Source organism: Thermobia domestica, chromosome 17 (genome assembly GCF_964235325.1).
Source record: "Thermobia domestica chromosome 17, izTheDome1.hap1.1, whole genome shotgun sequence".
NCBI classification, from domain to species: domain Eukaryota; kingdom Metazoa; phylum Arthropoda; class Insecta; order Zygentoma; family Lepismatidae; genus Thermobia; species Thermobia domestica.
In genome coordinates this window covers 120,700,088-120,721,825 of record NC_137470.1, presented here as the reverse complement: position 1 = coordinate 120,721,825, position 21,738 = coordinate 120,700,088, and the positions used below count along the sequence as shown (strand labels likewise).

The window sequence follows — 21,738 nt, the reverse complement described above, 5'->3', positions numbered from 1 at the left end:
GCAATTATGGCTCCGAAACTAAAAACAGAGATTTCTATCGCTAATTATTCTAAAGCTCTTTGTCCAGTGACGACGACAGAAGGGGAGCAAGAGTGCGAGCGCCCCTGCTGGCTAGTTCTGACCCCCTGACTACACCTAGACTGCCCCCCAGACTCCTACAATTTTAAAACATTCTATATATGGTATTTTATATCAGTATCATAACCAATCTCATTGTCAAATTGTACTATCCATGCATTTACATGCTGCAGATTAGTGCTCAAGCTTTCTTCTTTTAGCATCTGGATATGTACGTATGTTTCTGTTTTTCTAATTTAGCGTTTTTCCGGTGAATTTTAGTTATAGTTCTTTCTTATAATTTTTAATTTCCAGCAGTGAGAATAGGCAACATTGTAGATCTGATTCAACTGAAAACAGAACTTTCATTGTACAGAGCAAACAGCAATAGTGTAGTTGGTCGACTTGTTTTCTTCGCGTTGGGTCAACTTCGATTAGAAACAAAAGAAAGGTAAAACCATTAATTATATTACATACATTAATAAGTCGTATGCATTTATCCAGATTTGAAGTTTTCAATTACATATTTTGTTTTATTTGAAGGTTCTATCCTCTCTCTCTCTCTCTCTCTCTCTCTCTCTTTCTTTCTTTCTTTCTTTCTTTCTTTTTTGAAACATTATTTTTTTTGCCAGCTAGCCGACGCTAGCTACTACACGAAGAGGTAATGCCATCTGTAGGGGAAGAGATGTTTAATATATTGTGCTGTTCAGGAAGCAGTGGTTGGGATATGGGTTGATACATAAACTTTATTGTTCAAATTGTGATGGTCATTATGGCCTTAACATTATTCTTGGCATTCATTATATATAGGATAGGCTATAACAGATTAATCTGCGAGTACCTTATCTTAATTTTTGGAGGAGATAAAAAAAAATATGTTTTCCCTTACTGCAAATAATAATAAAAGCATGAAATTAAATTGACTAGCTCCCAATAAAACGTATTGTCAAAGTACTGATCTTTAGTTAGTAATTTGCATGTACTAGTGCTTCTTTAGTTATTTTGCTTCATATGACTGATGTGACGTCTATCATATTGAGTAGAAATGTACGAGAAGCTGCTGAAAAATTCGTAGGCCAAGGCAGAAGGAGTTCAAGTGGAATGATGAAATTTTAGTTATTCTATATACATACTCCCCCAAGGTTCAATACACTCACTTCTACAGTGCTCAAGTTTGTGTAGACCAGTTAAAAAAAAAATCTGGAGACATTTTTGCACCTTTGTTCGTATCCATATCAGATCTTAATGGCGTCCTTTCAAGTGTTATTTGAATTTGGTAAATACTTGTACCGGTAATACTTGGACGGCGCTAAATCTGGGGAATAAGAAGGATGATCTAGACATTGAAATCTTGGATCATGCAATGTCAGTTGTGTTTGAAGTGCTTGATGGAAAAGTGCATTCCTCTGAAAGAAAATAATTCCTTTCTTTTCATTTTTCGTGGCGCTACACTTTCAATTTTGTGAGTAATGCAAAGATTCTGCATTAAATATCGTATTCTTGGACAGATAGTCTATAAATATGACTCCATCCTTTCCGAGAAGAATGTTGCAAATACTTTCTCACCCTACTTCTGTTTCTTGAACTTCTTCGGGTGAGGGGAAAATGAGTGCTACCACTCCACTGACTGTTGTTTTGTTATAACCATATTTTGTCCATGGTTACTATTTGTGACAAAAATTGGTCGGCATTATGTTCAAAATGGGAGAAGATTTCCCTTAATGCCGTCACTTTTTCACTCTTTTGATCAGACAAATTTTTTGAAACCCTCTATGCTGAGAATTTGCGCAAGCCGAAGTCATTAATTACCGACGCATTTCAGAGAAATTCTCACAATCTCTGAAACACGTTTTGCTGAAATTCTGCAATTTTCAAGAATAATGTCATGAATTGCATCAACGATTTCGGACACAAGCACTGCTTTCAGTTACCCTGGAAGTAAAGCATCATCTGTTAAGAAATCGCCACGTTTAAACTGTGTCACTCACTTCTTCACCACTGCATATAACGGAGGAGAGTCTCATAACGTTTCAGTGATTTCCCCATGAATTTACTTCGGTGACTTTCCTTGGTGGAACAAAAATTTTATGACACCTGTGATCTCGATGTTCGTGAAATTCGCTGGTTGGGCGTATATAATCACTTCAGAGTCCTGAAAACTACAATAAGAATTTCATTATTAATATGAAAATTTGTATTTGTACATACAGAGATATGCTTTTCAGGACCGAACAATTTCATCATTCTACATATACTTCTTCTGGATTGGGCTAAAATATTTTCAACAGCCCCTCATTATATATATATATATATATATATATATATATATATATATATATATATATATATATATATATATATATATATATATATATCATTATTATATATATCGAATGTTGTATGGAAAAATATTTTATGTGCAGACTTACATATTTGTTAGTTACAAATTTTACTTGTGAAATAAGTTAGTTTATTATTATACATACAATGTGAAAACAACAACGATGTACGTACGTTGTACTCTAATGTAAGTCAAACATAAAAGTATCGTTTTGGTATGAAAAATATCCGCCCCCCCAAAAAATGTATCTGCCCCTCCTTTGCCCCCTAAGAAATTAAAACTGGCGATTTCACTTCCTTTGTCGCATATGCTTATTATGATACAAAGGACTTTTAACTTTGTACAAACAAGGATGCTTTTTATATTTTTCAATCAGCATAATAATAGCTTCCCTACTCCAACTCATTTTTCTTTACTACAATTCAATTTCCCACACAAAACAAAGAGCATGGTTATTTGCAAGGATGTTATAAAATAGAGGATCTGCCCATACGTATCTTCATCCTATGAACTCAGTGAAGCCAAGAAACAACCGAACATCATCTGAACCAGCACGTCTGATTGGCTAGTCTCATTTCCACCATGATTGTTGGCTCGAAACATTGCGATCTTAGTGGCGCGGAACGGGCAGAGTAGCGTGGCGAAACTTTGACGTATGGCTTCACTATTTTGTTGTATGGGCAGATCCTCTATTTTATAACATCCTTGGTTATTTGGCTCAAAATCTTTCGTTTACTTTTAACAGTACGGCGCTGCAATCGGACCAGAAATGCCGGGGAAAATGTTACGAAATAGAGCAGGTTCTATAGAAGAGAAATGCCATAGGATATACCATGGCATGGGAAATGCTATAACATTTGCTACTTTACACGGTAGAATATTGATGATACGATTTTTGCTACGAGAAATGCTACGATAAATGCTTCCATCTAAAACTAGCCCTAGGGATATTTTTTAAAATGCGATTTTCGCAAAAAGGTCTCTTAACAATTTTGCTCATATTTCATAAATCAAGTTTTCAATAACAATCTCACATTGTGGGATGTCATTTATCTGGAAAAAATCGAAAAGGGGTAATATACTCTTGGGGGGGGGGTGAATCTTCTTTAGACGATTTTCTCAAAAACGACTCAGGCAATTTTGTTCATTTTTCATAAATAAATATGTCATTAATAACTCTACAACATTGCGTGAATTACTTCCTTGAGAATATCCACAAGGAGTAGTTTAATACTTTTTTAATTTTTTTTATTATTATTTCTTTTTTACAAATTTGCAAAATACGACTCATGCGATTTTGTTGATATTTTAGAAACAAATTAATTAATAACCCTAGTATACCATAAGTCATACGAAAAAATCTCCAAGAGATAGTGAGGGTAAGTTTTGTTTGGACGAAGTTTTCGAAAACGCCTTAGAATTTTGTTCGTATTTCACAAGAAAATGTTTCATTAATAACTTGCACCACAATATTGATTTAGTTTAACGAATTGGAGCAGAAGTTTAGGGCGGTGCCCATTTTTTTCTTTTTCTTTTCTTTTTTTTTTTTTTGTGGATTCTCACATGATTACAGACCCCAAAAATAGTAATTTTATTTATTTTGTTTCCCGACATCAATGGCAGCCATTTTCGTTTTTTTTTTAAAAAAAAAGAGGTGCTTCTTGCGTCTGTAGTGGTTTTACGTTAACTTACATTACTCAGACCCAGTAAACCATAGGCTGAGGAAAAAAAAGAAAAAAAGGAAGAACAGCTTATCTTATGCTTGGTACATAGTTATGAGAATTTGTATGTTAAATGGTCCAAATCTACCTAACACGTTGACATCAAAATGGACAAATTTGCAATGTTCTAAGGCATATTACCCCATAAAAAATGTAATCTCAGGTTTCATGGTCTTGGGGTATCTACCCAGAAGTACTACATGTAAAAGAAAACTGAAAGTTGCTTTCTTTACAAGCTATATATAATGTTTCAGAAACGGAAATTTTTTTTAAAAAAAAAATCGAAGTTTGAACGCCCTGTATCATCGTTGTGTTTTATGATGAGAGATGCGTTCCAGAGTGGTTCACCGTTCGATTCCTGTCACCATCATTTAAGAAAAGTTTATTTTTTCGCTCAAGAGATTCTTTTTATTTTTATTTTTCTCTCAAGGGATTCTTTTTATTTTTATTTTTCTCTCAAGAGATTCTTTTTATTTTTATTTTTCTCTCAAGAGATTCTTTTTATTTTTATTTTTCTCTCAAGAGATTCTTTTTATTTTTATTTTTCTCTCAAGAGATTCTTTTTATTTTTATTTTTCTCTCAAGAGATTCTTTTTATTTTGATTTTTCTCTCAAGAGATTCTTTTTATTTTTATTTTTCTCTCAAGAGATTCTTTTTATTTTCATTTTTCTCTCAAGAGATTCTTTTTATTTTTATTTTTCTCTCAAGAGATTCTTTTTATTTTCATTTTTCTCTCAAGAGATTCTTTTTATTTTTTTTCTCTCAAGAGATTCTTTTTATTTTTTTAAATCAATCTTACATTGTCTACAGCTTCTTAAGAAGCGAAATTTTGTTGAATCATTAAACCCAATGCAATACGAAAAGTCCTTTCACCCCACATACAATTACTTCATAATCCTTATCCTTTATTTTCTCCCTGTCTTTTGGTATTCTCTTCCAAGTCACCCATACTTTTGTAATGCTATTTTGTTAAGTCAATATTCCGTTATTGACCAACCTGCCAGCTAGTGGTTTCTTCAGAACAATGTTGTTCCACATCCGCCTACATAAACATTTCTTCTTGCCAAACCTGATTTTTCTACTTCAAATCAGCTGAATTGAAAATTCCACGTTGGATGATTGCACTTCAAGTGAAATTGCCTTTGACCAATACTTGACGTCAGTAGCGTACGCAAGAATTTATTTCGGGGGGATCCAAACTCAATATGAGGGTATTTTACATTAAAATTCGTAAAATTGCCGCTAAAATTAGGGCAAATTAACACAAAAGTCAAAATTTCGGGCGGGGGTCAGGACCCCCAGGACCCACCCCCTGTGTACGTCCCTGCTTAAGGAACCCAACCTTGGAGGTACACGTCATGTGCCTTCTAGATTTTTCGATTTCACGTCATAACAACGTGATTGTAGGTGTTCCTGAAAACCCCAATCTTTTACCTTTTATGGTAAGGAGGATCAGTAGCGTAGCTAGAATTATTTTTGAGGGGGCCAATGAAGGGTCCAAGAAAATTTTGTGGGGGCCATCTCCAATTAATGAAATTTTTTTCTGAAATATATATATATATATATATATATATATATATATATATATATATATATATATATATGTGTGTGTGTGTGTGTGTGTGTGAATGTTTTCATCTTTGTTGCTCATAATTTCACTCTTTTCAAAACAGTGAAAATTCACTAGCTTAAATAACTAGGATGCATTAATACAATTGATTTCTAATATAAGTATGTAGTTAATTACGGTGCAACGACATTGCGCAATTTTTTCTAATGATTAGATCGTTGATAATGTCTATAATCTATAACTTATTAACGAGGAGCAGAAAGTGCTGAAATTGCGAAAATTTCCACCGCGACGTTGCCAACAACGGGTTTCAGGAAAGTGTGTGAAATTTTGCACCGAATGAAGGTTTACTTATACACTTAAAAAGGTATAGGAAAAATTGAGTGACATAGATACTTAAATAGGGCCTAGACACATACTTTAACAAAGTATAGGCTCAACTGACTAATATAGATTTTAATATAACCTTACATTACTTAACAAAATATAGAAGCAACTGAATGGCATAAATATTAAGTAATCTAGGCTTACATCAGTTAACAAAGTATAGGACCAACTTCCTGACATAAAAACTAATGGAGTCTTACATCTTTTAACAAAGTATAGCTCGTGTTGACTAGCATAAATACTAATATAGGCTTACATTACTTACTAAAATATAGGTCAAGATGACTATTATAAATACCAATGTAGGCTTTGCATCACTTCACAAGGTATAGCTCTACATAGACACAAAAATTATGTACTAAATTAACTTACTTCCAATTAGAGCCTTTTCTTCCTTGGAGAAAAAAATAATACTTAGAACCTCTCATTAATATACAAGGTACACCTTTTTCTATTTCCGTCAATATAAGCTCCATTCTAAAAGTTTCACAAATGTTTCTCCAGTTTATTGCTTCTTGTTTATATTATCTCCTCACTAAAATTTGCTATTACAGTAATTTTAGATCCTGATTGGATGGTTGTGATTCTCGTTCCCCATTGGCTTGTTATATTATTGTCTTATTATACCCGTAACCAGCACACTGACCACTCATTCTTGTAACAATTTATTGGATAATAACATATAACAAATCTTTCTCAAGCACCTAAAAACAGAAATTAAGATACAAATGCAAATATAAGAATCATTTATAGAAAAGTGAAAGGACACTTACTAACAAGGGAAAAGAGGGAGATTATATATTGAAGTGGAAGATGGTTTATACACCAATCGAAAGCACTAAGGACACCTATTAAGAAACTGTAATAAAATTTTCCAGAATACATATACTGTGTGAGTTATATGAATATATAGGGTGTCCAGAAAGTGCGTTGCCACCCCTAGAAATTACAAACTGTGAGGCAGATGACAAAACAGGAAAGCACGTGTTTGATCTGTTGAAAACTACAACGTATCAAAGCAAAAACTGTTATCCCAGGGCCACCCGCAGGGTCCTAGACGGGGTCCAACTCGAAAATTTCAAATGGTGAGGGGGTCAAGTAGAATATCGTTGGAAAGCTGTTGAAAAATGAAAGAAGACGGCACAAGTCTCGACTTTATAAAAATTACCCTGTTCAAAATGGTGGCCGGTCAGAATGTCTTCAAAAACGTCATTGTAAAGTCTATGGCCACCCTCAGAAAACTGAAACAGTGAGACAGATGTCAAAGCAGGAAAACATATGTTTCATCATTTCAAAAGTACAATGATTTAAAGTGAAAATATTTATCTCACGGTCACCTACAGGGTCCCAGACGGGGCCTTACTCAATTTTCACATGGCAAGGGGGTCAAGTAGCATATCGTTTGAAAGCTGTTGTTAAACGGAAGCAGATGGAACAAATCTGGACGTTCTAGGATAATACTGTGCAAAAATCTAGCCTGTTAGTTATTCTTTCTCTAGTCGGGTTTTAGTTTGTTTTTATTTTAATTCGTGTACTCAACGTAAAGAAAGGAAATGCCCCCAATGTGAGATTCTGGTCTTTGGGCCCAATAATGTGTAAAGAAAGAAAGAAAGAAAGAACGTACGAAATAAAAACAGAAATGAGAAGAAATGACAAGAACAGAAAAGCTAAAAGAGACGGAAATTATATATCAAAGTGGAAGATCGTTTATATACCAATCGAAAGTACTAATTATTATTACATTAAGGAACTGTAATATTATTGTTGCAAATGCATGTACTTTGGGAATCGTATGCATTTTTAATTGAAAGGTTTCCTATTTTATCCGAATATCGTATCAGAACGCATCGGAAATAGTTTGAAACTGATTTCCAAGAGACTTCCGTTTGATAAAAGTGCACAATATTATGGTACTGTTATCGTGATATTTGCACAGCGTTATCGTATAGTGTACAGTCTTGTTCCATCTGCTTTCATTTAAAGACAAATTTTAAATGATATGCCTTGACCCCCTTGCCATGTGAAATTTGAGTAGGACCTCGTCTGGGACCCTGAGGTGGACCGTGGGACAAATATTTTCACTTTAAATCATTATACTTTTGAAACGATGAAACATGTGTTTTCCTGTTTTCTCATCATTTCAGTTTTCTGGGGTTTGCCATAGTCTTTACAATGACGTTTTGCTGACATTTTCACCGGCCGCCATTTCGCACAGGGTTATCTTAGAGTCAAGACTTCTTCCCTCTTCTTTCATTTCCCAACAGCTTTCAAACGATATTCTACTTGACCCCCTTACCATTTGAAATTTTCGAGTAGGACACCGCCTGGGACCCTGCGGGTAGCCCTGGGATAACAGTTTTTGCTTTTGCTTTGATACGTTGTACGTTTAAAATGATCAAACATGTGTTTTCCTGTTTTGGCATCTGACTCACAGTTTGCGATTTCTAGGGGTGGCAACGGATTTTCTGGACACCCTGTACATTCATATAACTAACACAGTATATGCGTTCGGAAAAAAATTATTACAGTTTCTTAATAGGTGTCCTTAGTGCTTTCGATTGGTGTATGAACCATCTTCCACTTCAATATATAATCTTCCTCTCTTCCCTTGTAAGATACGTGGTAAACACATCTTTACTATATAAACAAATGCTTGTTTGTGATTGGCCAAAACTGGAAAATGTAAACAAATCATTATATCTGATTGGTCGAACGTCTGTTCATGATATTTAAAGGGAACTTCTAAAAATATATTTATACTTTTTTGTTTATTTTATATAAGTTTGTTTTCCTTAATTTTCCAACAACTATTTGCTTCCAATAGCTATTTTCTAACAGTTTTAATCTTACAGCCATCTTTCAGATAAACATGATATAGAAAATTATTGAAAGGGACATGTTTCCAAGTTCTTCTCTGTAACGACGCTCGTGCACACATGTAATAGCGAAAACTGAAAATGCTATTGCCATCCATTACTTTGTATTTTTCCCTAAATCGATTTGCGTTTTGGCGACTGTTCTAGTGTTCTTATTAGTCGAAATGCTTATGGTAATGACGGCAACATTGTACACTTTTTTTTGCGCAATTTCCCATTTTGTTGCGTGCTCATTAAGGCTTTATCTGTGCCAACAGATAAGGAAGTGAAAGTTTGCTCAATTTCAGTGCACCCGTTATTTATTCACGGTGTTTAAAATATGTGTGGCTGGTTGATTTAAGTGGAAGCAGAGAAATACACTTACACAAGTAAAGAAAATGACTTTTATAGGCTTATACCCCTACTTAGAAGAGAATCATCTGTCTATTCTTGTAAGCAACAGCAAACTTATCAACAACTTTTTCAAGATCTAACGATTTAGCAATTTTCTTCTCAATATAAAGTAATCTTAAGTTTTTTCAACCTATCATCAGTCATCGAATTGCGCATATGTCTTTAATCTTTTCAAACATGCGAATGACCTTTCACACGTAGCACTGGAAACTGGTAGATACCTAACTTGTAAGTTTCTAGGAATGCGTTTTTGTAGACACAAAAAAGATCAACGAAATTCATCAAGGAATCAACTTTGGTTTTCTTTCGTCTTCGTACAACTTAATAGGGAGGATTTTGACTTCACAATTGAATATTTCCAAATCACTTCCATAATGCTGGGCCATATGCTCAACATTTCTGTAATTTAAAATGTTTTCACATTTTGGATGTAGCGCGGCGATTGATCTAACGATTTTGCTACATGGTCCAAAGCGATTTTCCATCTCAATGATTGCCTTATCAATAGTAGGCAGAAAAATGTCTCTTAGTATATCATCTTTAGAAAATTCATTTTCTGCCTCCAATGAAGGAAGAGATTCATCCGAAATGAATTTGTGATACTTCGATGGCGAATGTCTAGTTCGTTTCCACGAGGAACCCCTATAGTCTATCTGTTTCCGGCTCTAGAATTTCAAGACCATTATCTTTGCATATCTCCAAACATTCTTGATAAATTTGTTCGAATGTTGTTCGTTGACAATCATATTCTCAAGATCTCATCTTAGACAGCGTTTGGACCAGTGAATCCACAAGAATCAAACCTTCCGACATGTGTGCATCTACTTGAGATAAGGCGAAGCTCAAAGTTATAGTATGGCAGCAGTCATCTCAAATTTTAGCAATCCGATAACACTTCCTCTTGTACAGATTATACCGTACAGATCATTCTCTTGTTTCGATTTGGCTGTAGTTCAATTAGTTTTGGTTACTTTTACTCTTCAGCTCTAAAACAGTAGTGAATTTGCCCTTACTTCATTAAAATGATAAAGTGAACACTCTTGGAAGCAAAGAGAGGAAATATGTTTTTCTTTTCCTAATATGAAACAATGTTAGAATAGACATTTCAATCGGGACTCCATACAGCACAAGAAGTATACGTAACCTTTTTCTTCTTTTCTTTCGTTTGATACCTTCTCCAGTTTTAGAATTTGACGTGAATTCAAATACACAAAATCTTCACATCCACACCAAATGGCCAAAGCTCAGGTGAAGAACATCAACTTCAGATTCGGAAGATGGTGTGATCGATCCCTCGTGAGTAAATATTTCGAGTTAGGAGTTTATCAAGATTCTTCCTCGGTGCATTAGGAAATTTTTATAGCCAAGTTGACTCATTTCCCTCATTTCTATCCTCTGAGACTCGGATGTCCTACAGTCTGAAAATAAATTCAAATGTAGTTGAAGTAACTTAACGCTACTATCCTGTAGTCGATGCTAAATTAATATTGTTAATTTTGAGATTAGATTTGAAGGAGGGACATTAATTAGTATATCTTGTTGAAAATTCATGTCACCACTTATTTACTGTTCTGCATAATTCCTATAACGTAATTTTCTCAGAAAGGCAAATTTTGACGAAGAAGAAATATAAATCTGCGACAAAATTGGGTATTCATTGACTGAACTCTCTGAATGAAATATCAGTATGCCAGTCCCACAAACTCCTGATATCTCTCTGATTACTAAACATTAGACAACGGGATGACACAACCTGGTCACCGTAATAACTACCACTTTTTACACAAAATAACATTACTGGCGCTACCAAGTTGTATTATCTCAATATCATACCTGATGATTGCCAGGAGATCGTAACACTGGCTCTATGATAAACTTCGAAATTTCTCTATGTAATAGCAATTTTGGGATTAAGATACAGTTGAAATCGTTTTAAAAATACCTCTGAACGATTTACTTACAAGAATAATTGATTTTTACTATATTTCCCCAGGCTTTAGTTAGTAGTATAGGTCCACCAAGCGCTGACTCCGTTTTCCTTGGAGATCGCTAGTATCGCTTGTTAACATCGTAGCAAAAGGTTTCTACAGAGTTGGCAACGCCCAAGAACTCTAGAAAACTAGACGAACTAGAGACAAGACCAGAAGGTAGTCTAAAGGAAAAAAATGAAATGAAATTTTTGAGTTTTACGTCCCACAATTATGTCGGTTAGGCTAAAGGAGACGGTGAGGATGAGTAAATAATGAAATGGTGGAATGAAGAAAGTGGGAGGATACGGGAGAACCCCGAGAAAACCCACGTACACGGTGTTTGTCCACCACAAAGTTCACTTGGCGGGGGCTGGGACTAGTCGAAAGGGAGAACCAGTATCAGTAGCAAATAGTAGGTGTTCGTAATATTCAGTATTTTATTTTTCCCAAACAATCGGGATGCGAATGAGAGAATGATTTTCAAAAATAATAAAAACTTTTGTTATCTTCTTTTACTGTATATTAAACAAGACGACTCGATATTTAGATTCTTTAATAATAATAATAATAATAATAATAATAATAATAATAATAATAATAACAGATGCTATGCATTTCTTCTATGTCGCCATAATCAAAGGAAATTAATTACTTAGTGTACGAATTATAATAAGTAGTGTACGAAGACTTCTTTTGTCCAACGCATGTGTAATGTTTTACTGCAGTGTATGCTATTTGTAAATAAGCATCTCATATTTTAGTATGACTTTTAACATTCAAGCGAATGAGAATGTGAGAGTTTTTTCTGGTTCTTTGTCGGAAACAAAGGAGATAACTAGGATTTAGGATTTAGATTTCTGGGCTTTCGGCATCTAAGGCCATTTAGCCCGTCATGCTTGAGGGATGACGTCACCTCGGCGAGCACACTATCTGGGGAAAGGGAAGGAAGAAAGGGTGGTACCACCCCGGCATTTGCCTGGTGTGAATGAGAAAAACCAAGGAAAACCTCATTCAGGGTGACTGGCCTGAAAAAGCGCTTTGCACTTTTTCAACCGAGTGCTCCCATCAGGAATCGAACCCGGGACCACTCGCACCGAAGACGAGAGCGTTAGCGACTGCGCTACGCGGGGCCGCTGGAGATAACCAGATAAGGGACAGAGATTAAAAGAAGCATTCAAGTGGTGAGGTCAATGCATGCACCTTACAGATTTCGATGAATAAGATCCTGCTATACTACAAACAAAATTGAGCCTGGAGCTATTTGACTTGGAAAGCGTACTATTGCAAAATACGGTATTTTGCAGTTGGTAACTCTGTTGTCGAGAGATGTTTCGGTAGTAGTTTCACTTGGGGCCACTATCAACTCACCGTTTGTTGACCTATAGCAGTATCACTGTGTGAGGGGGGGGGGCACTAGGGGGTCCAAGAATTTAAGCAAGGGGGCCTGGCCCCCTGGCCCTCACTTAGCTCCGCCACTGAGAAGCAGGAAAAGGGGTGGGCTTTGTGCAAGCCGATTCGAAACAAAACTTTGATCATGAAGTTGGACGAGAGAGTACGTGTTAGACATTTGCAGTAGGGGCTTCGAGCGACGACAAACACTCATGGAACTTCAACTGAATACTAGGGAATTGTGTTGTTGACTGATATATTAGAAACACTTTACAAAATCAAACCTAATTAATTATGGAGCCTATTTTTCAGCTTCCTTTGTTCTGCTGCATTTTTACATGAAAATGCATTTTTCTCATTTCATTGATAATCTATTTATCATCCTAATTATTTAACTATATATAAAACCACAGGAACTGACCAAATAAAGGGGTACTTCCGTTTGACGTGGAAAGTTGAAATTTTGTATCATTGTAGCTTTCCGGGACTAATCCACAGAAAATTGCCAAAAGTGAATATTTTTAATTTTTAGGGCGTCTAAAGGGAAGGATGAAGAATTTCCCCATGTTATTTAAAAGTGCCGTTTTTGGACATATAATATCATGTTTTAGGTACTTGTAGTTACAATAAAAACTTGAAACTCGATATGCTTGTATGTTTTTTTGTTAGCATTACCTAAGTAAATCAGTAAAATAAAAATTTCCGAATTTAGACTGGTTTTATGGGGAACTGAAAAATCTTTTCTATGTTATTTATATGAGACACCTTTCACACAACAACATTTTTGGGCACTTTCTGTAGGGATACAATGATGAAATTCTGCATGGTTGTAGCTTTTTGGGACTAATCGACAGAAAAATTGCCAAAAGTAAATATTTTTTATTATTTATAAGGGGCCTAAAGGGAGATGAAGAAATTCCCATGTTATTTAAGTGGACGTACTCTTGGGATACAGAATCTTATTTTTTAGATAGTTGAAATAGGAAAAGAAACTTGAAATTCGGTAGAATTGTGCTCTTAAGAGGTGCAAGTCCAGAGGCTGAGCAAAGGCAGGGTTGTGGGGACGAAGCCCCAGCTGTGGAAATTCAGGAAGTATGAAGATTAAATGAATAGGGATGCACACGAGTCGAGTTGAGTCGAGATTTAAGCCTTTCTCGACTCGTCTCTAGAAAATGTTGTCTCAACTCATCTCTCGGCTCGACAGTTTCAGTCTCGACACAATAGTTTCTGTCTCGACTCGACAGTTTCAGTTTCGACACAATAGTTTCTGTCTCGACTCGACTGTTTCAGTCTCGACACAATAGTTTCTATCTCGACTCGACTCGAATTCGAGACAAGATGTCTCGAAATTCGAGTCGAGACAAAATATACGAGTTAAAATATACGCACACATCAGCCAGAACATAATGACTACCTACCTAATTGTCAGTATATCTACCTTTGGCGGATAACAAAGGCGACGCGTCTTGGCATGGACGCAATGATCCTTGGTAGGTTGCTGGAGAGAGTTCGCACCACATGTGCACGCACAGGTCACCTAATTCCCGTAAATTCCGGGAGGGGGGCGATGCGCTCTGACGTCATGTTCAATCACCTCCCAGATATATTCGATTGGGTTCACATCCGGCGAGTTGTTGGGCCAGCACATCACTTGGAACTCGCCCCTGTGTTCCTCGAACCACTCCATCACACTCCTGGCCTTGTGACATGATGAATTATCTTGCCGAAGAATGCCACTATCGTTGGAAAACATGGTCGTCATGCAGGGGTTTTCGTAGTCTGCAAGCAGTGTGCGATACCCCTCGGCCGTCATGGTGCCTTGCTCGAGATCCACTAGACACATGGATGCTCACGTGAATGTTCCCCAGAGCATAATTAAATAGCCGCTAGCTAGTCTCTGTCCTGTAGTACAGGTGTCAAGGATCTGTTCCCTTGGAACACGACGGATTTGCACCCTCCCATCGTCATGGTGAAGAAGGTATCGGAAATCATCAGACAATGCAACGCTCTGTCACTGCGCCAAGGTCCAGTGGCGATGGTCACGTGTTCATTTTAGTCGCAGTTGCCGATGTCGTGGTGTTAACATTTCGCACATGGATGGGTCATCGGCTGCGGAGGCCCATCGTTAGGAGTGTTCGGTGGACTGTGTGTTTAGACACACTTGTACTTTGCCCAGGATTAAAGTCTGATGTTAGTTCCGCCACAGTTTTCTGTCTGTCCTGTTTTACCAGTCTGCTCAGCCTATGACGTCCAATATCTGCAATGAGGTGGGGTGTGCCCAACCTCTCGACATTTGGACGTCGTTTCCCCTTGGTTTCGCCACTTGTTGAAGACACTCACCATAGCACTCCTCGAACACCCGACAAGTTCTGCAGTTTTCGAAATTCTCGTGCCGAGTCTCCGGGCCATTACAACCTGCCCTCGGTCAAACTCAGATCGCGCGCCTTTTCCATTCTACATATGGCCAGCACTCCTACTGAACTACATGCACCGTACGTGTGTCTGACTAGCAGGTACTCCTCGGCAGGTGACGCTGCTATCGCCTGGACGGGTTTATATCGATTGTAGGTAGGTGGTCATAATGTTCGGGCTGATCGGTGTATAATAAACAAGATTGCGATATTGGCCAATAATTAGATGTTGGGTCAGGAGCCACAAAATTTTTGAACGGCCTCTAGATAAATCGAGTTTCCGTATATTTTACGGAATAAGTACATCAAACTGAGTAAAGTGGTAGTTTTGGTTTGGATACACTATATGCAGTTCTCCAGATATGAGACGTACAAGAAAACGTTTGGTTGAATGAAATATATTGGATTTTTTGGATCAGAGGCCACAAAACTTTTAAATGAACCCTAAATCGAGATTTTGTATTTTTTAGGAATAAGGACATCATACTGAGTTAAGTGGTAGTTTTGGTTTGGCTGCACTATATTTAGTTCTCGAGATATAGGGCGTACAAGAAAATACTTGATTGAATGAAATATATTATATTTTTTTGGATCAGGGGCCACAAAATTTTTGAATGGGCCCTAAATCGAGATTTCATGTTTTTTACGGAATAAGCACACCATACTGAGTTAAGTGGTAGTTTTGATTTGGGTACACTCTATGTAGTTCTCCAGATATAAGGCCTACAAGAAAATTTGTAATTGAATGAAAAACATTGGATTTTCTGGATCAGGGACCATAAAAATTTTGAATGGCACCTAATCGAGATTTCGTATTTTTTTCGGAATAATGACATCATACTGAGTTAAGTGGTAGTTTTGGTTTGGATACACTATATGTAGTTCTCCAGATATAAGGTCTACAAGAAAGTTTCTGTCTGAAATATATTTGATCTTTTAATCCAATAAATTTAAAATGTAGGAAACTTTCAACATTCTGATTAACTTGCAAGAAAGTTCACAAGTTATGACAAGAAGCAACTGACTTGGACAAGACAACGGATAGTTGAGGCAATTTCTTTTTCTCTTATTTGAGGTGTGCGGCTTTGATGTAAACAAATATTTCATGCCTTGTGAAATTTTGATGTTTGGTGCTCATTAGTCGCGCTTCCATTTTTTTCGAAAGATTAACTATTAAGTTAATGCGTTCTGTACCTTTCTAAAGTAATAAATACTGGAATTGGTTTTAAGGCTGTTTCTAAGTGAATACTTTCTTCAAAATAATATTAAAAATTATAGAAAGACTTTCGAGAAATTTGAGTCGAGTCGAGATTTTTACGAGCAGTCTCGACTCGAAAATTTGAGTCGAGAGATACGTTTGTCTCGACTCGTCCCGAATTTTACGAAGTGTGTCTCGACTCGTGCGCATCCCTACGAATGAACGAAATTCACTGTTGATGCAAAGGCTGATATATAAGAGATGCGAGGCCATATTCCGAGCAAACGCGGTGGTCTGGGTGCAGAGCCCCTAGCTAGTAAAAGGCTAGTTTACAACTAAAGCTACATCCTTAATCTGAAATTTCCGAATTTGTTTTCAGGTGTGGAACGATTTTGTCGCTCGGGTAAACAAAGATCTGGATTAGTGATTTCGCTGCAAATTTTCCATAAATCATCCACAATAGCGGTTCGAAACTATTTGATGTGATGCATCTGACTTGGATAAACAAGAAGTATTATCACTACGATGGCTTCTGGTTTTTGGTATAAAAACACGAGTTACAAGGGCGTATCAATTTAAATGGTCCACCATATACATCCATCCATACATCCATATATGAATGTGAGCGTTTTTGTTTTTCTTTGCACTGGTATAATCAAGTATTATGAGACAAAAATCATATTCACTAAGAAATTAAGTGTCGACTAAATTCAGGGAATTTGTCTTGTTAATCAGTTCAAAATCTCTTGTCATTGTCCCAATCCTGTCGAGAAATTTGAAGCTTATATATACAGTAATACAGTTGTTATAGAGCCGTGACCGCTCAAATCATTTATAATAATCCTATAAGTGAAACATGAAATATGTTAACCACATGAATAAACAAACAAACAAAACGAAAATATGATCTAGGCCAATTGAGGATTTTATTTTTTTACTATTACGATTCAGATCATGCACCTCATGCTCTATAAGATGCACCTAATACTCAAAAATGTTCTATATATTTCTTAAGGGCTTAAATTGTGTCAAATATTGTCCTCCCAAATTAACCGTTTTCCAACCAATTTAGAAATAAGTATCATGGGTATGATAATATGGGAATCTAATCCTCAAGAGATGAACTTAAATTAATATTTTTAAAAAATATTTGAAATGTTTCCCATATTTTCCGTAAATTATGGTATTGCAAGCACTTCTTCCCACAAATGCAGTTAAAATATAATATATACACAGTTGTAATCCCTTGTGCATACTTGTACCAAATATGCTACAAAAACCTCGTGGATTAATATATTTGAAATTTTCAAGCTTCATTTATGTCCATTCGTTGCATGTACGTAATAAGCATTATTATGAACAGTGGTGTAGCAAGAGTGAGGCAATTCGGCACTGAACACCCGAAATGATAATACTGTCTTAATATATTCATATACATTTTGGAATGATCCGTGGTGGTTCAGTGGTGGAGCGTTCGTCTCTGATGTGTGGGGTCCCTGGTTCAATCCTAGCTCGTGGTGGACAAACACCGTGTGTATGGGTTTTCTCAGGGTCCTCCCGTTTCCTCTCACTTTATTCATTTCACCATTCCATTCATTTCCCATCATCACCATCTGCTTTAGTCTAGCCGGCATATACGTGGGACGTGAAACCGAAAGATTTCATTTTCATTTCATTATATAGTATTGGAGAAATAAAATTAACTCAGTCTATGCCGCCGAAAATACCTGACTACACCACTAATTGTAATAGATTCCAAGTACTACAAATAGTAAGCTATCATTTTTATATTATTTGAAATTTATGTATTTTTTAAAAAGTAAACTACAATTATAGGACCAGTCTATATTTAATATTTGCTAAAATTTGAGAGAAAGCGAATGAAATGTAAAAGCGATTAAATAATTATAAATACACAATATGAGGCTCAAAGCTGAAAAAAAATAAAAAATAAAATAGATTGTTCTTAGGAAAAGAAAGTGAAATGTATATAATGAAAATGTAATATTTCAAAGGCACAAGAAAATTTAAAAATCTTGCTGTTTATCAAACTGGAGAATCACAGGTACACAGCAAAGTGTGCAAGTAATGAGTGTTCGTTTCTCAGTTTCCCTTGTACTGCATTTTTTGAATCGTCTACAAGTATTTTCTTAGGGTCCTATTTGTGGATGATACCCACTTAACATAGTACCTTGAGTAAAACGTAACTTTTGATAAAAATTTCATTATTGATACAATTTTTATTCATAGATATACTTTGAGAATATCTTAGCGAAAACGTATCCTTGATCATACCTGCTATTTCTGTGTTATAAGAATTAGTGAGATCAAAAGTTAGTGTTGAGAAATGTTTATAAGGTCAAAATGTCATTTTCATGAAGACCTTACTGGAAACCTACATCTCAAAATCTATCTGAGTAGGATTATGAAGCAGCAATTCACTTCATAAGACATATCTTGTGAAAATTTTTCATTAAGATGCATCTATGAATACTGCCCTTAGGCATATAAGTTCCAAGATTATCCTGGAACATGTTCGTGCACTATACATGAAGATGGATGTACTAACCAGGAGTGTTTAGGGTAGCCAGAAGGCAATGATTAAAAAGCCGAACACATTGACTTGAAACGCCGGTCTTTACGAATTTGTAAACCTCTTCCCCACATATGACAATTCAGTACATTAATTGCGTTTAGGCATCTTTAGCTCAAGCATGCTGGGAAAGCTACATTTACATGTTAAAATTGTTACCTCATCGATATTTCTCTGCTCCTCGAGAGGCTTTCAATAGACGTTGTACTGCAAGAATTTTTGAAATACGTCACTGCACGTTCCAATTTCACTTTTTCGTTCAAAGTTGAAACAAACTTTAAGTTCGGACATAACTGTGGAGATATTAAGACGGTTGTGTTCATTTGTCCAAGCAGCATTCATTAATGAAAATACTCCTTCGCAGTAAGCATTACTACTTTGTATGGAAAGAATATATGAAACAATTTTTTTTTTCAAATTCTCAAAACCTTGGTGTTTTCGCACGTTCGAAAAGTTTTAAATACCTTTCTTCAACAGTTGTACAGTTCTTCAACATATCTGGGGCTGCTACTTCTTGAAACACCTTGAATTCTTCGTAGTTCATCCATTTCAACGGATTTCGTATTACATGCCTCAACAGAACTAACAAATCTTCAAAAGAACACTCGTTATTTCTAAACGAAAGAACGAGAGTCTTTTATGTAGACTTGTTTCACTGAAATCATACCGCTCGCGAATGTATTGACGAGCCCGTTTATGAAAATTCAAAATAAATAAATAAATAAATAAAAATAAAAAAAAAATAAAATAATTAAATAAAATCAGATTCGTTCTTTATTTCATCACAAGGAACTAATAGTTTCATCCTAGAATTAACAATATATCCAAAGAATTTGTCTGTCATTCTATCTGTAAGCTTTTTTTTTTAATCTAGATCTTTCAACATTGAATAAGGTGTAGTAACAGTGAAGTATTACTTTCAAGAATTTCTATGACAGGAGAAAATAATTTGAGGGCGAGACTTCAGGAAAATTCTGAAATGTCTGAAACTGGAGCCATTGAGCCATCAGAATAATGGAAAGTTAAGCATTTATAATAAGACAACTGAAAAGTGGGCGTCCGGTTCAACTACTAAGCCGGACACGGGACAGGACCTCCAAAACCCAGACTGTCCGGCCAAAAGCAGGACATCTGGCTACCCTAGGAATGCTTCCAAAGTTGAACCTTGAATCTGGGAACAACCTATATGTTTCCTGAAAGGATTTATCGAGTAAGTTAGAAAATATGTTTCAGTTCCTTGCCCGGAAGTGACTCCAACCCTTTAGAGTTGGAAATGTGTAGAACAGCTTGACCTATATGTCCTATATATCAAAGCGCTCCACCTGACTAGTAGATTAATAATATAATATGCACTACCAATTATATCCTATATCAAAGTAATAAAACAAAACAAAAAAGTGATTATTTCACTGTAAGTATACCATATTAGTGTACTTATAAAGTTGAGAAAAGCATATCCATAATGTCCAGTCAACAGTAAGTCATTTGGTATCACAACTAATGTGACCCATTGTTATGGCTAGGTGTGACACATTCGGTGTATTTCAATTTCTATATACTTTCCTCGATTTCACTTATATACGTTCATTATATATTCGTCAACTGCTCATCTAGTTGAGTTGTTTGATAGGTCACAGGTTACAAAAACGTTCAAGAGATTTTGAGTTACTAATTAGGTGAAAACTAGTCGTGGTGGTAATTTGAGCTCATTTACTCAGTCCGAACAGCTCTTTCTTTGTAGATATATAAACCCGATTGGTCACCCTTCAGGGTTTAAGCCCTCTAACCACTACAAGGCACGGGTAATGAGTGAAAAGAAGGCTCCAGCTGGATATTTGCCGGAGCTTGGCTTTACTTTTTGACTATGTGTGACAGCCATGTAACTCACACATCATGGTCCTGGCAACATGGCGCCGCCATGACTCGGCCTTTGTTTTTAAGGTTTGAGGGCCTCGTAACACACTTTTTCGAAGTTACTGAAGTTGGACATATACTGTATATGAACTCTCCATATAAGGATGCACCTCATTCGAGCACGGAATTCAAACTTGTTTTGGAACTTATTCGACAAACTCTTTTAGGTCCCTACATTCAAGGTTCGACTTTGGAAGCACCCCTGGTAAGAATAATCGTTATTTTCATCCATTTTACAATACTGCTAGGTAAATTCTGAAAGCTGCATAACAATATAGCAAGTTTAATACATTATACCAGCGTTTCCCAACCTTTTTCCACTTGGGGCACACTACGGATATATCTTGAATTCTCGCGGCACACTCATAGATATTACTATTTGTAAATATAAAACACCGTAGTAATTTTTTTCTGTGATTGATGATCTTCTCAAGAGAAGAAAGCTCAATCACTGGTTTACCGCCGTGGTAATCATGATGCTTATTTTTCACTCTGATTTAAAAATAGAAAACAATTGCAATGAAATATAGGACTCAGGTTATTAAAAATACACTTTCTTTTTGGAAAACTGTATCCAACCTTTCACTAAGAAAAAAAAAAAAAAAACGAACAAATCTCTTGTACTTTTAAAGCAGAGTAGGTAATTTGTATGTATGTTTGCTTTGTCGAAAGGATTAAATAGCCTAATATTTTAAAATTTCAAGTTACGAAATAGTTTACAACAATAAAGAAGCAATAATCGTCATAACAATGATAACAAATACTTTTTTCAACATTAAAAATGCACAGAAAAGTTACTCAGTATGAAACTTGGTAGCATGGTTATTATACGTTAAACTCTTAAATATTATGTGAAGATTAGAATTGTTCAATAATATTACGTAGTAATGTAACAATTTTTCAATAATATCTATTGA

General features: G+C 35.9%; 1 long non-coding RNA gene across 1 annotated transcript in view; it reads left to right on the top strand.

The window, feature by feature from the left end:
- Positions 1-435: 435 nt before the first annotated feature.
- The window catches only part of LOC145674311 (uncharacterized), a 161,658-nt gene continuing 140,355 nt past the window's right edge, over positions 436-21,738 (top strand). Inside the window, exon 1 of the long non-coding RNA XR_014128892.1 lies at positions 436-508. This is a non-coding gene — a long non-coding RNA (uncharacterized LOC145674311). The remainder of the gene's footprint in view (positions 509-21,738) is intronic.